The sequence below is a fragment of the Triticum dicoccoides genome, chromosome 6B, assembly GCF_002162155.2.
Source record: "Triticum dicoccoides isolate Atlit2015 ecotype Zavitan chromosome 6B, WEW_v2.0, whole genome shotgun sequence".
In the NCBI taxonomy this organism is placed as follows: Eukaryota; Viridiplantae; Streptophyta; class Magnoliopsida; order Poales; family Poaceae; genus Triticum; species Triticum dicoccoides.
In genome coordinates this window covers 274,912,980-274,928,976 of record NC_041391.1, presented here as the reverse complement: position 1 = coordinate 274,928,976, position 15,997 = coordinate 274,912,980, and positions in this window count along the sequence as shown.

Below are 15,997 nucleotides of genomic sequence, written 5' to 3'. Positions count from 1 at the left end.
GCTTTTTCTATGTAAAGCAGGTATTTGAAGGGAGAAAATCACATTTACTAATTTGAATTCGGATTTTTCCAGGGGTATTTGCAAAGCTGCCGTGCAGCATATCTGATGCCGCCCAATTCTACTGGGCTGAAGAAAGGAGCACTGCGGAAAAACTCTTTTGGTCGCAGTATCTGGCGCCAAAGTATCCAGTGCCTTTTGCCGATCAACTGAAACAGCTGATCAAACTTCATAAGGCGGTCGAACTAGCCATGAAGGATTTAATTATCCGGCTATGGCCTGCCGAGCCGATTCCCAGTTTTTACTTCAGGCTCGTAAAGTGGCTTGTGAGTGCCTGCCCTCGACTTGAAGTCATCAAGCGGTCGGTCTGTATGGAGGGTGCGCGAATGGCCTTCGCCCACGTGAAGGTGCACTAGGCGAAGATGGATGCTGGTACGTCTCCAACGTATCTATAATTTTTGATTGCTCCATGCTACTTTATCTATTGTTTTGGACCATATTGGGCTTTATTTTCCACTTCTATATTATTTTTGGGACTAACCTATTAACCGGAGGCCCAACCCAGAATTGTTGTTTTTTTTGCCTATTTCAGTGTTTCAAAGAAACGAAATATCAAACGGAGTCCAAACGGAATGAAACCTTCGGGAACGTGATTTTCTCACCAAACATAATCCAGGAGACTTGGACCCTGCTCCAAGGAACAAAATAGGTGGTCACGAGGGTGGGGGGCGCCCCCCTGGGCATGCCCCCTACCTCGTGGGCCCCCTGTTGCTCCACTGACGTACTCCTTCCTCCTATATATACCTACGTACCCCCAAAGGATCAGAACAAGGAGCCAAAAACCTAATTCCACCGCCGCAACCTTCTGTATCCACGAGATCCCATCTTGGGGCCTGTTCCGGAGCTCCGCCGGAGGGGGCATCCACCATGGAGGGCTTCTACATCAACACCATAGCCCCTCCGATGAAGTGTGAATAGTTTACTTCAGACCTTCGGGTCCATAGCTAGTAGCTAGATGGCTTCTTCTCTCTTTTTGGATCTCAATACAATGTTCTCCCCCTCTCTCATGGAGATCTATTCGATGTAATCTTCTTCTTTTTGCGGTGTGTTTGTTGAGACCAATGAATTGTGGGTTTATGATCCAGTATTATCTATGAACAATATTTGAATCTTCTCTGAATTCTTTTATGTATGATTTAGTTATCTTTGCAAGTCTCTTCGAATTATCCTTCTTGGTTTGGCCAACTAGATTGGTAGTTCTTGCAATGGGAGAAGTGCTTAGCTTTGGGTTCAATCTTGCGGTGTCCTTTCTCAGTGACAGAAGGGGCAGCAAGGCACGTATTGTATTGTTGCCATCGAGGATAACAAGATGGGGTTTTTATCATATTGCATGAATTTATCCCTCTACATCATGTCATCTTGCTTAAGGCGTTACTCTGTTTTTAACTTAATACTCTAGATGCATGCTGGATAGCGGTCGATGAGTGGAGTAATAGTAGTAGATGCAGAATCGTTTCGATCTACTTGTCTCGGACGTGATGCCTATATACATGATCATTCTCGAGATATACTCATAACTATGCTCAATTCTGTCAATTGCTCAATAGTAATTTGTTCACCCACCATAGAATATTTATGCTCTTGAGAGAAGCCACTAGTGAAACCTATGGCCCCGGGGTCTATTCTCATCATATCAATCTCCATCACTTTATTTATTTGATTTGTTTTTACTTTGCCTTTTACTTTTCACTTTGCATCTATCTATCAAAAATACCAAAAATATTATCTATCAGATCTCACCCTCGTAAGTGACCGTGAAGGGATTGACAACCCCTAACCGCGTTGGTTGCGAGTTGCTATCGTTTTGTGTAGGTACGAGGGACTTGTGCGTGGTCTCCTACTGGATTGATACCTTGGTTCTCAAAAACTGAGGGAAATACTTACGCTACTTTGCTGCATCATCCTCTCCTCTTTGGGGAAATCCAACGCAGTGCTCAAGAGGTAGCAAGAAGAATTTCTGGCGCCGTTGCCGGGGAGGCTCATGCAAGCAAGTCAACAAAACCAAGTACCCATCACAATCCCTATCTCTCGCATTACATTATTTTCCATTTGCCTCTCGTTTTCCTCTCCCCCACTTCACCCTTGCCGTTTTATTCGCCCTCTCTTTCCCAATCTCCTCCTCTCTTTCCCGTTTGCCTTTTTCCCGTTGCCTTTCTGTTTGCTCGTGTGTTAGTTGCTTGCCGGTCGTTATGGCTAATCTCATATCTTCTCCGTTATCTCCCGATAATGAAGTTCTAAATTTTAAACAAAGGGAGGGAGAAAATCTAAAAGATGCTTGGTATAGAATTTGCAATGCTCAAAATAGATCTATCAGGAAGCAATCTACTTCAGTTCTTCTTCATAATTTTTACGTAGGTGCTAATCCTTGGTATAGATATATCCTTGATACCATTACCGAAGGGAATTTCTTGGGTAGCCATACTTTTGATTCTTATAATGCTGTAATAGATTTATTTGGCTCACCACCTCTTCTGATTAATGGAACTACGTTAACTTTGGAGCATGTTATGCAAAGACTTGAAACTATTGAGAATAAAGTTTCTACCAGTGAATCAGTTGAAAATCTTGATAAAAAGATCCACAATCAAATTACTCAATATGGATCTAAGGTAGGAATGACTTTGAAGAATATTAAAGAAAAAGAACCCATAGTCAATGAGAAAATTAATCTAGATTCCACAAGAATCGATAAACTTGAGGGTATCATTACCAACTTGGGAACCGCTTTTTATTCTTTTCAAAACACTCCAAATCCGTCTACTAAAAATACTAAGCTTATTTATGTTCCTAAGAATAAGGGTGAATCATCTAGTAAGAAAACTGCGGATCTTAAATCTATAAGTGTCCATCCCAATCTTTTTACCATCATTAAGGAACCTTTTGCTATAAATGAATTCTTTGATCTTTTGCCTGAAAAATTTGCAATTACTAGAAAGAAAAAAATTCTAAAGGAGGTAGATGCCTCATTGAAGAGTTTCCTACCAAAGATGGCAATACCTAGATCTATCCTTGCTTTTATGCCTAGCTAGGGGCGTTAAACGATAGCGCTTGTTGGGAGGCAACCCAATTTTATTTTTGTTTTTTGTTTTTTTCTTCTGTTTAGGAATAAATAATCCACCTAGCCTCTATTTGGATGTGGTTTTATGTTTTAGTTAGTGTTTGTGCCAAGTAGAACCTATAGGATAACCTACGATGATAGTTGATTTGATTCTGCTGAAAAACAGAAACTTTGCACGCACGAATATAATTTTGTTAAATCACAGTAACGTGATTTTGCGTTTATTCTTTTTGCTCCTGTGCAATAAACAAATTTTCCAGGACTTCCTATTTTGGTAGAATTTTTAGAGTTCTAGAAGTTTGCGTTAGTTACAGATTGCTACAGACTGTTCTGTTTTTGACAGATTCTGTTTTGTGGGTGTTGTTTGCTTATTTTGATGAATCTATGGTTAGTAAAATAGTTTATAATCCATAGAGAAGTTGGAATATAGTAGGTTTAACACCAATATAAATAAAGAATGAGTTCATTACAGTACTTTGAAGTAGTCTTTTGTTTTCTTTCTCTAACGGAGCTCATGAGATTTCTGTTGAGTTTTGTGTTATGGAGTTTTCAAGTTTTGGGTGAATTCTTTTGATGGATTATGGAACAAGGAGTGGCAAGAGCCTAAGCTTGGGGATGCCCATGGCACCCCCAAGATAATCCAAGGACACCAAAAATTCAAAGCTTGGGGATGCCCCGGAAGGCATCCCCTCTATCGTCCACTTCCATCGGTAATTTACTTGGAGCTATATTTTTATTCACCACATGATATGTGTTTTGCTTGGAGCGTCTTGTATGATTTGCGTCTTTGCTTGTTAGTTTACCACAATCATCCTTGCTGTACACACCTTTTGAGAGAGCCATACATGAATTGGAATTTGATAGAATACTCTATGTGCTTCACTTATATCTTTTGAGATTGATAGTTTGCTCATTGTGCTTCAGTTATATCTTTTGAGTTTGATAGTTTGCTCATTGTGCTTCACTTATATCTTTTGAGCGTGATAATTTTTGATCTAGTGCTTCACTTAGATCTTTTAGAGCACGGTGGTGGATTTGTTTTAAAAAAACTATTGATCTCTCATGCTTCACTTAGATTATTTTGAGAGTCGTTAATAGCATGGTAATTTGCTTAATGTTAATATACTTGGTATTCAAGATATGTGAAACTTTCTCTTGAGTGAATTGAATACTAAGATAAGTTTGATGCTTGATAATTGTTTTGAGATATAGAAGTGATAATATTAAATTCATGCTAGTTGAGTAGTTGTGAATTTAAAGAATACTTGTGTTGAAGTTTGTGATTCCCGTAGCATGCACGTATGGTGAACCGTTATGTGATGAACTCGGAGCATGATTTATTTATTGATTGTCTTCCTTATGAGTGGTGGTCGGGGACGAGCGATGGTCTTTTCCTACCAATCTATCTCCCTAGGAGCATGCGCTTAATACTTTGCTTTGATAACTTCTAGATTTTTGCAATAAGTATATGAGTTCTTTATGACTAATGTTGAGTCCATGGATTATACGCAATTTTTCCCATCCTTCCACCTTTGCTAGCCTCTCTAGTACCGCGCACTTTTCGCTGGTATCATACACCCACCATATACCTTCCTCAAAACAGCCACCATACCTACCTATTATGGCATTTCCATAGCCATTCCGAGATATACTGCCATGCAACTTTCCACCGTTCCATTTATTATGACACACTCCATCATTGTCATATTGCTAGCATGATCATGTAGTTGACATTGTATTTGTGGCAAAGCCGCCGTTCATAATTCTTTCATACATGTCACTCATGATTCATTGCATATCCCTGTACACCGCCGGAGGCATTCATATAGAGTCATACTTTGTTCTAAGTATCGAGTTGTAATTGTTGAGGTGTAAGAAATATAAAAGTGTGATGATCATCATTATTAGAGCATTGTCCCAAGTGAGGAAAGGATGATGGAGACTATGATTCCCCCACAAGTCGGGATGAGACTCCGGACAAAAAAAAAGAGGCCAAAAAAAAGAGAAAGGCCCAAATAAAAAAATAAAAAAATGAGAGAAAAAGAGAGAAGGGACAATGTTACTATCCTTTTACCACACTTGTGCTTCAAAGTAGCACCAAGATCTTCATGATAGAGAGTCTCTCATTTTATCACTTCCATATACTAGTGGGAATTTTTCATTATAGAACTTGGCTTGTATATTCCAATGATGGGCTTCCTCAAAATGCCCTAGGTCTTCGTGAGCAAGCGAGTTGGATGCACACCCACTTAGTTTCTTTTGTAGAGCTTTCATACACTTATAGCCCTAGTGCATCCGTTGCATGGCAATCCCTACTCACTCACATTGATATCTATTGATGGGCATCTCCATAGCCCGTTGATACGCCTAGTTGATGTGAGACTATCTTCCCTCTTCTTGTCTTCTCCACAACCACCCTTCTATTCCACCTATAAGTGCTATATCCATGGCTCACGCTCATGTATTGCGTGAAGATCGAAAAAGTTTTGAGAATGTTAAAGTATGAAACAATTACTTGGCTTGTCATCGGGGTTGTGCATGATTTAAATATTTTGTGTGGGGAAGATGGAGCATAGCCAGACTATATGATTTTGTAGGGATAACTTTCTTTGGCCATGTTATTTTGAGAAGACATGATTGCTTTGATTAGTATGCTTGAAGTATTATTATTTTTATGTCAATATGAACTTTTGTCTTGAATCTTTCAGATCTGAATATTCATACCACGATTAAGAAGATTTACATTGAAATTATGCCAAAGTATCACTCCGCATCAATAATTCTTTTTTTATCATTTACCTACTCGAGGACGAGCATGAATTAAGCTTGGGGATGCCTGATACATCTCCAACGTATCTATAATTTTTGATTGCTCCATGCTACTTTATCTACTGTTTTGGACCATATTGGGCTTTATTTTCCACTTTTATATTATTTTTTGGACTAACCTATTAACCGGAGGCCCGGCCCAGAATTGCTGTTTTTTGCCTATTTTACTGTTTCAAAGAAACGGAATATCAAACGGAGTCCAAACGGAATGAAACCTTTGGGAACGTGATTTTCTCACCGAACGTGATCCAAGAGACTTGGACCCTGCTCCAAGGAACAAAAGAGGCGGTAACGATGGTGGGGACGCCCCCCTGGGCGTGCCCCCTACCTCGTGGGCCCCCTATTGCTCCACCGACGTACTCCTTCCTTCTATATATACCTATGTACCCCCAAAGGATCAGAACAAGGAGCCAAAAACCTAATTCCACCGCTGCAACCTTCTGTATCCACGAGATCCCATCTTGGGGCCTGTTCCGGAGCTCCAACGGAGGGGGCATCCACCACGGAGGGCTTCTACATCAACACCATAGCCCCTCCGATGAAGTGTGAGTAGTTTACTTCAGACCTTCGGGTCCATAGCTAGTAGCTAGATGGCTTCTTCTCTCTTTTTGGATCTCAATACAATGTTCTCCCCCTCTCTCGTGGAGATCTATTTGATGTAATCTTCTTCTTTTTGCGGTGTGTTTGTTGAGACCAATGAATTGTGGGTTTATGATCCAGTATTATCTATGAACAATATTTGAATCTTCTCTGAATTCTTTTATGTATGATTGAGTTATCTTTGCAAGTCTCTTCGAATTATCCTTCTTGGTTTGGCCAACTAGATTGGTAGTTCTTGCAATGGGAGAAGTGCTTAGCTTTGGGTTCAATCTTGCGGTGTCCTTTCCTAGTGACAGAAGGGGCAGCAAGGCACGTATTGTATTGTTGCCATCGAGCATAACAAGATGGGTTTTTTATCATATTGCATGAATTTATCCCTCTACATCATGTCATCTTGCTTAAGGCATTACTCTGTTTTTAACTTAATACTCTAGATGCATGCTGGATAGCGGTCGATGAGTGGAGTAATAGTAGTAGATGCAGAATCGTTTCGATCTACTTGTCTCGGACATGATGCCTATATACATGATCATTCTCTAGATATACTCATAACTATGCTCAATTATGTCAATTGCTCAATAGTAATTTGTTCACCCACCGTAGAATACTTATGCTCTTGAGAGAAGCCACTAGTGAAACCTATGGCCCCGGGGTCTATTCTCATCATATCAATCTCCATTACTTTATTTACTTGCTTTGTTTTTACTTTGCCTTTTACTTTTAACTTTGCATCTATCTATCAAAAATACCAAAAATATTATCTATCAGATCTCACTCTCGTAAGTGACAGTGAGGGGATTGACAACCCCTAATCGCGTTGGTTGCGAGTTGCTATCGTTTTGTGTAGGTACGAGGGACTTGTGCGTGGTCTCCTACTGGATTGATACCTTGCCTCTCAAAAACTAAGGGAAATACTTATGCTACTTTGCTGCATCATCCTCTCCTCTTACGGGAAATCCAACATAGTGCTCAAGAGGTAGCAGATGTTGAAAAGCTGATGACCGAAGGACCGCTGGAGGGGAAAGAGCACCGCAAGCCCGAGTTATATTATGATAGTGTCGTGAAAGGATCTCACCTTGTGGCGGAGCAATGCGCCTAGGACATTATATTCCCATGAATACAGTCATGTTGTCCTTTGTAATTTGAAACAAGGTCGTTCTTATTATTTATTGCCTGTTATTTGAAAGTATTTCCTCCTGTGCGGCCATTTTATATATTAATCCTGAGAGTTGGCCAGTCATCGGCTTCTGCCCCCATGTAGGAAGTACAGGGGTGTTCGGGATAAACCTGAGCACTCTTTACCCTAGTTTTCGGTCCTTGAAGGAGGTGTTCAGCGCAACGAACTAGGCAATCGTACTATAAGGCTTTATCACTCTCACTTAGCCATAGGAGTTTGACAAAAGAAAGGTAGGCGCAGCCCCTGGTGTTCGGAAGACCACACGAGGGGCTCTATAAGCACCTGATCGGAAGAAAAGCCGATCCATCGCACGCTGCATTAGTTATCGCATAATGCGGAAGAAATCCTTAAAGATTTTGCAACCTCTCAAATAGCTAACCAGCTCGCTATATCATGACAGTCAGTTTTCGGCTTTCTCTACTGAGGCGCTCGTCCGGAAGAACCGGGACACAATCGTAGTAGTTCTCCCTTTACTACCCTAGCCGATATAGCGGAACGTAGGGTAGCAAGCACAGGAGCCGGGCAACCCAACTATTGACCCAAGACATGATTCGGAGCCGATGCATATAATGCTATAAGTTCGGGGTGTCGAACGACCGTGAAGGTGTTCGGACTTTATTGTCGTATTATGGGTACAACGAGGCCCCTGGCATATTAAGGCATATCGCAATGTACGGATGCCATTTGACAAAGAGTGTGAATAAGAAACAACAGCAGATAAGCGTCATATAAAGCCACATGTTGTAATTGAATAACACGTCGATGCATATGAGTACAGGTAATGTGATAAAAAGAAATATGACTTTGGAACCTGCTGAGACCAGGCGGGGGGAGGCTATGCGCAGATCTGGATTGTAATCGGATGGTCGTCGAGGGGAATATCTAGGGACTCCCTTACGCGTTCAAGCTGTTTCCTTTCTTGGTATATTCGTCCGTTTATGAGTCTGGTCTCCATGTCGCCGGTCCTGGCCTACACAAAAGTGAACCTGCAGAGAAAATGTGAAAATGTTTGTGTGCCACGGAGCGGTTAAGCCGCGGTGTGTGGCATATCCTAGCTTTGCCTTCGTTTAATGCCGAGTGTTTTAATTGAGCTCCTGACGAGCCGAGCTATCCTACCGCGAAGTAGTTCGGACACCTTTGATGGTGTTCGTGAGCTTGGCCGTCGACTCAAGGTTTGATTGAAATATGCCACTCGTTGCTTCTACTGTTAAGGCGGTGGTATACTCTTTGGCACGGAGGGAGCATTCGGCCTTGCCATTAACTGTTATGACGCCGTGCGGACTGGGCATCTTGAGCTTAAGGCAGGCATAATGTGGCACCGCGTTGAATCGAGCAAACGCGGTTCGTCCGAGCAGTGCATGATAGTTACCGCGAAAAGGGGCGACGTCAAAGATTAACTCTTCGGTACGGTAATTGTCCGGTGATCCAATGACTACCTCCAGGGTGATGGAGCCTGTACAACGTGCCTCCACACCTGGTATAATACCTTGAAAGGTGGTTTTAGTGGGCTTGATCATTGAAGGATCGATACCCATCTTGCGCACTGTGTCCTGATACAGCAGGTTTAAACTGCTGCCTCCGTCCATAAGGACTCGTGTAAGGTGGAATCCGTCAATTATTGGGTCAAGGACTAGTGCGGCTGAATAGCCCTGACTGGTATTGGCCGAACGGTCCGTACGGTCAAAGGTGATCAGCCATAGGTTATATTTTGGGGCAACTGGCTCCGTTGCGTCGACATCCCTAAGAGCGCACATCTGTTCTAGCTTGGGAATGTGGGTGGCCTTTATAATGTTCACCATTTTGATTTGCGGGGGAAATTTCTTTTGCTCTCCTGTGTTCGGTGGTCAGGGCTCCTCGTCGTCATCATTTCTTTGAGACCCCTTCTCCTTGTTCTCGGCACCTGACCTGCCGGCTTGCTTGAAGACCCAGCATTCTCTGTTGGTATGATTGGCTGGTGTTTCTAGGGTGCCATGAATTTGGCATGGACGGTCGAGTATGCGGTCCAGACTGGTTGGGCCCGGCTTGTTCCTTTTGAATGGCTTTTTCCGCTGACCGGACTTAGGGCCACTAAATGCGGCATTGATGGCCGTGTCTTCGGTGTTAGTGCCATTATTGCGACGCTTGTTTTTGTTGCGTCGGGGCTTGCCGTTACTATCTCTGGGGTCTGAGGTGCCAGGATTGCTTACTGCGCTATTGCTACAAGCTAACCAACTATCCCCGCCCGCACAAAAGCGGGTCATGAGTGTCGTGAGGGCTGCCATGGACTTCGGCTTCTCTTGGCCGAGGTGTCGGGCAAGCCACTCGTCACGGAGGTTATGCTTAAATGCCGCTAGGGCTTCGGCATCCGGACAGTCTAAAATTTGGTTCTTTTTAGTTAGGAACCGAGTCCACAATTTCCTGGCTGACTCTCCGGGCTGTTGGGTTATGTGACTTAAATTGTCAGCATCCGGTGGTCGCACATAAGTGCCCTGGAAGTTATCCAGGAACGCGACTTCCAGGTTCTCCCAACTTCCAATGGAGTTTGCCGGCAAACTATTCAGCCAATGCCGAGCCGGTCCCTTGAGTTTTAGTGGGAGGTACTTGATGGTGTGTAGACCGTCCCCGTGGGCCATATGAATGTGGAGAAGGAAATCTTCTATTCATACCTCGGGGTCTATAGTCCCATCGTAGGGCTCGATATTCACGGGCTTAAACCCTTCTAGGAATTCGTGCTCCATTACTTCGTCAGTGAAGCATAGGGGTGTGCGGCGCCTCTATGCCGGGCTACATCACGATGCAGTTCAAATGAGTCTGGTCTGTTGTATTCGGACTGGCCGGATTTGCATTTAGTATATATGGCGTGGCGGTCAACGTCGCGTATTGGGGCGCTCCCCCGTGATCTATAGATTGATCTTGACTGTCTTGCTTTGTTTTCCAATTCGTCTCGCAGGTCATGCGTGTAGACCCGGGCCTTCGTATTTTTGTTTGTTTGGCGATGGGGTGCGGGCTGGTGTTTGGGCTGATACGCCGCTTTGTCTTGGCCACGAGGTGGCCGGTCAGCCGCATCCTGCACTGGTAGTGTAGGCTCTAGTGCCTCCTCCTCGACTTGAGGTAACAACCTGCACTTTGGGTAGCTTTTGGTTGGGCGCTCGAGTACATATTCCTCGGCTACTAGGACCTCAGTCCATCTATCGGTTAGCAGATTTTGATCAGCTTGAAGCTGCTACTGCTTTTTCTTCAGGCTTTTTGCAGTGGCAATAAGCCGGCGCTTGAAGCGCTCCTGCTCGACGGGATCCTCAGGCACGATGAATTCTTTGTCACCGAGGCTCACCTCGTCTTCGGAGAGGGGCATGTAATTGTCATCCTCTAAGTCTCCATCCATTGCCTGTTTACCAGGGCTAGCTTGCCTATCCTCCCGTCCGGCTTGCTCGAAGCTTAGTTGGGCGGGATTGTTTCCATCTTCGGCATCATCCGGAGTGCTATGTCTCTTGTGCCGATATCGCTATTTTTTCTATGGCGGGGCTTAGAACGGCGCCGCTGACACCGGCGCTTAGATTGCTTCTCAAGGGGATTATCCTCCGTTGCCTCATCGCCATTGCTTTCTTTGGGTGTGTCCACCATATATATATATCATATGATGAGGTGGCTGTCCAGCACCCTTTGGGCGGTGGTTCCTGTTCTTCTCCGGCATCATCGTCCAAACCGTCGATGTCTTCGGAGTCGAAATCAAGCATGTCGGTTAAGTCGTCGACAGTGGCTATTAAGTGGGTGGTGGGTGGGGAACAAATTTCTTCGTCATCCGCTACCCACTCAAGCCAGACATAGTTCGGCCAGGAGTCTCCTGACAGGGAGAGAGATTTCAATGAATTTAGCACGTCGCCCAAGGGCGAGTGCTGAAAGATATCCGCGGAGGTAAACTCCATGATCGGTGCCCAATCATATTCGATAGGCACGGACGCGCGCGGTTCGGAGCCTATGGCCGGAGACGATTCCAAGGGTCCAATGACACGTACCTCATTGGAGGCGAAGTCTGTGTTCGGCTCTATCGCCGATGAGTGTGCGGCCTCCGTGGCGGGGTCTATCTGTCCACCCTCGGATGGCACGATCTACTCCGGATCTAAGGCCAGGGTAGCTGCAGGTGCTTTCTCCTGGACACCGTCCGATGGCAGATCTATGTCATGCTCATCGTGACTGTCCGACACACCTGTCATGGGCTCGAATCCGTCGAAGATCAAGTCTCCGCGGACGTCGGTAGTGTAGTTCAGGCTTCCAAACCTGACCAAATGGCCAGGGGCGTAGCTATCAATCTGCTCCAGATGGCCAAGCGAGTTGGCCCATAGTGCGAAGCAGCCGAATACGAAGATCTGTCTGGGGAGGAAAACCTCGCCCTGGACCGCATCATTGTGGATGATTGAAGGAGCCATCAAGCCTTACCGTGATGACACAGTGGAACTCTCAATGAAAGCACCAATGTCGGTGTCAAAACCGGCGGATCTCGGGTAGGGGGTCCCGAACTATGCGTCTAAGGCTAATGGTAACAGGAGGCGGGGGACACAATGTTTACCCAGGTTCGGGCCCTCTCTATGGATGTAATACCATACTTCCTGCTTGATTGATCTTGATGATATGAGTATTACAAGAGTTGATCTACCACGAGATCATAGAGGCTAAACCCTAGAAGCTAGCCTATGATTATGATTGTTCTTGTCCTACGTACTAAACCCTCCGGTTTATATAGACATCGGAGGGGGCTAGGGTTACCCAGAGTCGGTTATAGAGAAGGAAATCTACATATCCGAATTGCCAAGCTTGCCTTCCACGCAAAGGAGAGTCCCACCCGGACACGGGACGGAGTCTTCAATCTTGTATCTTCATAGTCCAGTAGTCCGGCACAAGTACATAGTCCGGCTGTCCGAGGACCCCCTAACACAGGACTCCCTCAGCGGGTTGAGAGCGCTCCGAGCCTCCTTTGTCCTCGGCGCGTGCTGGGAGGGGTGTTGGTATTCCACCACAGCACCTTCGGTGAGCGCTGGTAGACAGCATGCAGACACCGATGGGCGCTTCTTCTTCGGTTAGGAGAGGTCGGGGGAAGACGAAGAGGGGTGCAGCTAGAGGTGGACGTGGTGGCGGGAGAGGTAGGAAGGCTGTTGTGCCTTCCTCGCGGCCACCCCAGCTGATTCTCTGGACGACCAAAGTGCTCCATCTTAGGTGGACCCGTTAGACTTGGACCCGTCTTGGACTCTGGTCCACGAGCCTCGGGCCGATGAGCCTTAGGTCGACAAGCCTTTGTCCCACGAGACTCAGGCCCCAGAGTCTTTGTCCCACAAGACTCCGGTCCCAGAGTCTTCGTCCCACATGACTCCGGAGACTAGTGGCCATGCTGATGGCGAGGAGACCTGGTCTTGCGATAGTTTTAGCGAGGGCAGCTGGTTGAGCAGGGCAAGAAGGTCTACCAACGTGGTGGTACGAAGCTCTCGGCCGTGCCGACTACCCGCGATCTGAGGTGGTTGATTGAGCCTAAAGGGGAGAAGGAAGTGCATTTACTCCTTTTTAAGCTTTGTCCTTCATATTTCTTCAAATTAATATCTAATGTGTTGGCCTTGTCATACTGCAGGGGTTGGAAATATGGCCCTTGTGTCCGCAGGCCCAACCAGGTCCTTGGTGTGCTTTCTCGGCACCACTTCCCGGGGTGCGTCATGTTGCCCGGTGAGGGTCAGGTTCCACAGATAACACTGAGCTGGGAGGTGTACGTGGCTGCCCCGGCCCCGCCGGAGGAGAGGGTCCATGGTGTCTTGTGCGAGACGGTGGCCGACATTGTGAGGCGGTGGTTTTGGGTAATTTCTCCTTTGCAGAATTAAAAATCAATAGTACCTAGTGATTGTACTAATCAGTGTTGTCTTGTTCAATTGCAGACCTTCTACAGGTGTAGTGAGGAACACGAGGACAAGCGCCTACTTCAGAACTTACGACACGAGGCTAGGGGGCAGGCTGTTCGAGACTACTACGCCTCGACTAACATTAGGAGGGCCAAGAAGAAGTGTCGCGCCAAGTATCTGAGTAAGGAGAAGTACATGAAGGTAATTACCTATTCTTAAGGCATTGTACTTAGTTTCCTTGATTTCATTCGTAGGCATAGCGCTGAAATTTCTCTTTGCCTAACTTAGGTGCCCCCGAGATGGTGTGCAGATAGGATGGACTGTTGGGAGGTGTTGGTAGATGAGTGGTGCTCTCCCCAATGGCTAGCCGAGCATAACAAGGCCAGGGATAAGCGTGCCGAAATGCAAGGTGTGCCACACCATCAAGGGAGCTCCAACCTATTTGAGTACGGGGATCACTGGGTATGTGGTTTGAGCCCTTAACGATTCATGCAATTTCATTCTTCATGCTAGCTTGAGCCCTTAACTAATATGTTGTTCCTCTCTTTTAGGCGAAACACAACAAGAAGTACGTGCCACCGTTGTACGACCTCTATGCCATGGCCCATACTGCCACGTTCAAGAAGGCCAAAGCATTCTCTGAGGATGACCTCGATCATCCAGAGAGCTTCACCAACATCTCCTCCCACAACAAGCTCGTGAGGTACAGAGACTTTGGGAAGGCGACGAAAGGGGATGACTTCAACCCGAGCCAGAGTCCTTTTGATCCAGAGCTCGTGATGTTATATGGTGAGGGGAGGAAACATGGCTCGGTGGCGCTAGGCGAGGTCTCTTCCTGAGATACCGCCTCGACCACGACCAATGGAGCTCACCATCGAGGCTAGGGCCTAGGAGCTTCTGGCGGAGGCAAACAGGCAGGCAAGCAGAGGAGATCCAGCTGGAGGAGAGGACAGCTAGTCTGTTGGAGGCGGAGAGGAACCGGACCGACGCGTCTCACCGGGCCCTATACGAGCTCCTCGTGGTAAGTTTCTCCTTCATATTAGCCAAATCATGCATGTAACGTTCGTTTCATTACTAACTAATATGATTGACTCATGAAAACAAAATGTGCAGTCCGTGTGCAAGAAAAAGGTCAGACCCCTCCGCTGATGCCCCAGATTGCTATAGCGGACACGGTGAGTTTCATTTTAATGGTCATTAGTTACTAGCATTCACATTTCAATTGCATCATGCTAACGAGACATTGCAAATGATCTTTGGTGCAACATGCCTCCCGACAAGCATCGACCGATCCTTCTCCGTCTTGCACTGGCGCAACCCCGACCCCGACCAGCCCTTCTTCGTCTTGCACTGGCGCAAACGCGACCGGTCCTTCACCTTTGTGATGACGGTAAGTTTTCTCTAGTGTTTTGCTTACAAAATCCATAAAGACGTAGGCTTAGCTTTATTTCCTCCAAAATGCTTACCATAATGACCTAGACTTAGCTAATCTTCCTCCAAAATGCTTACCATAATGACCTAGACTTAGCTAATCTTCCTCCAAAATGATCTATACTTAGCTTCGTTTCCTTCGAAATGACCTAAGTTAGCTCTAATATGCTAAGTTATCTCTAATATGCTTAGTTACCTAGGTTTGCTCAATAATGACATACAATTAGCTTACATATGCAAAAAATGGCATAATTAGCTTACTTAGGTTTGAAATGGCATAACAATCTTGATAACATCATATATGTCATATAGTTAGCTTATTTTCCTCGAAAATGACATAATAAGCCTAATTAGCTCCAAAATGATCAATTTTACCTAACTTAGCTCCAAAATGACCTAAGTTAGCTCTAAAAATGCTAAATTAGCTCTAATATGCTTACTTACATGGGTTAGCTCAATAAAGACCTATAATTAGCTTACTTATGTCAAAAATGGCATAATATGCTTAGTTAACTCAAAAATGGCATAATTAGCTAGGTTAGCTCCAAAATGACCAAGTTTACCTATGTTAGCTCCAATATGATCAATTTTACCTAGGTTAGCTCCAAACATGACCTATTTACCTAGCTTAGCTCCAAAATGACCTACACACTTAGCATTTTTTACCTAGCTTAGCTAAAAAATGGCATTTTTTCCTACCTTAGTTAGAAGAAGAAGAAGATAAAGATGAGGAGAGGAGACTAAGAAAGAGAAGATAAATTCTTCTTCTTCTTTTTCTTCTTCTTCTTTTTCTTCTTCTTCTTCTTCTTCTTCTTCTTCTTCTTCTTTTTCTTGTAGCTAGTCTTCTTCTTTAGTTAGAAGAAGAAGAAGATAAAGAAGATAAGAGGAGAAAAAGAAAGAGAAGATAAATTCTTCTTCTTCTTCTTTTTCTTCTAGCTAGTCTTCTTCCTTAGTTAGAAGAAGAAGAAGATAAAGAAGAGGAGAGGAGAA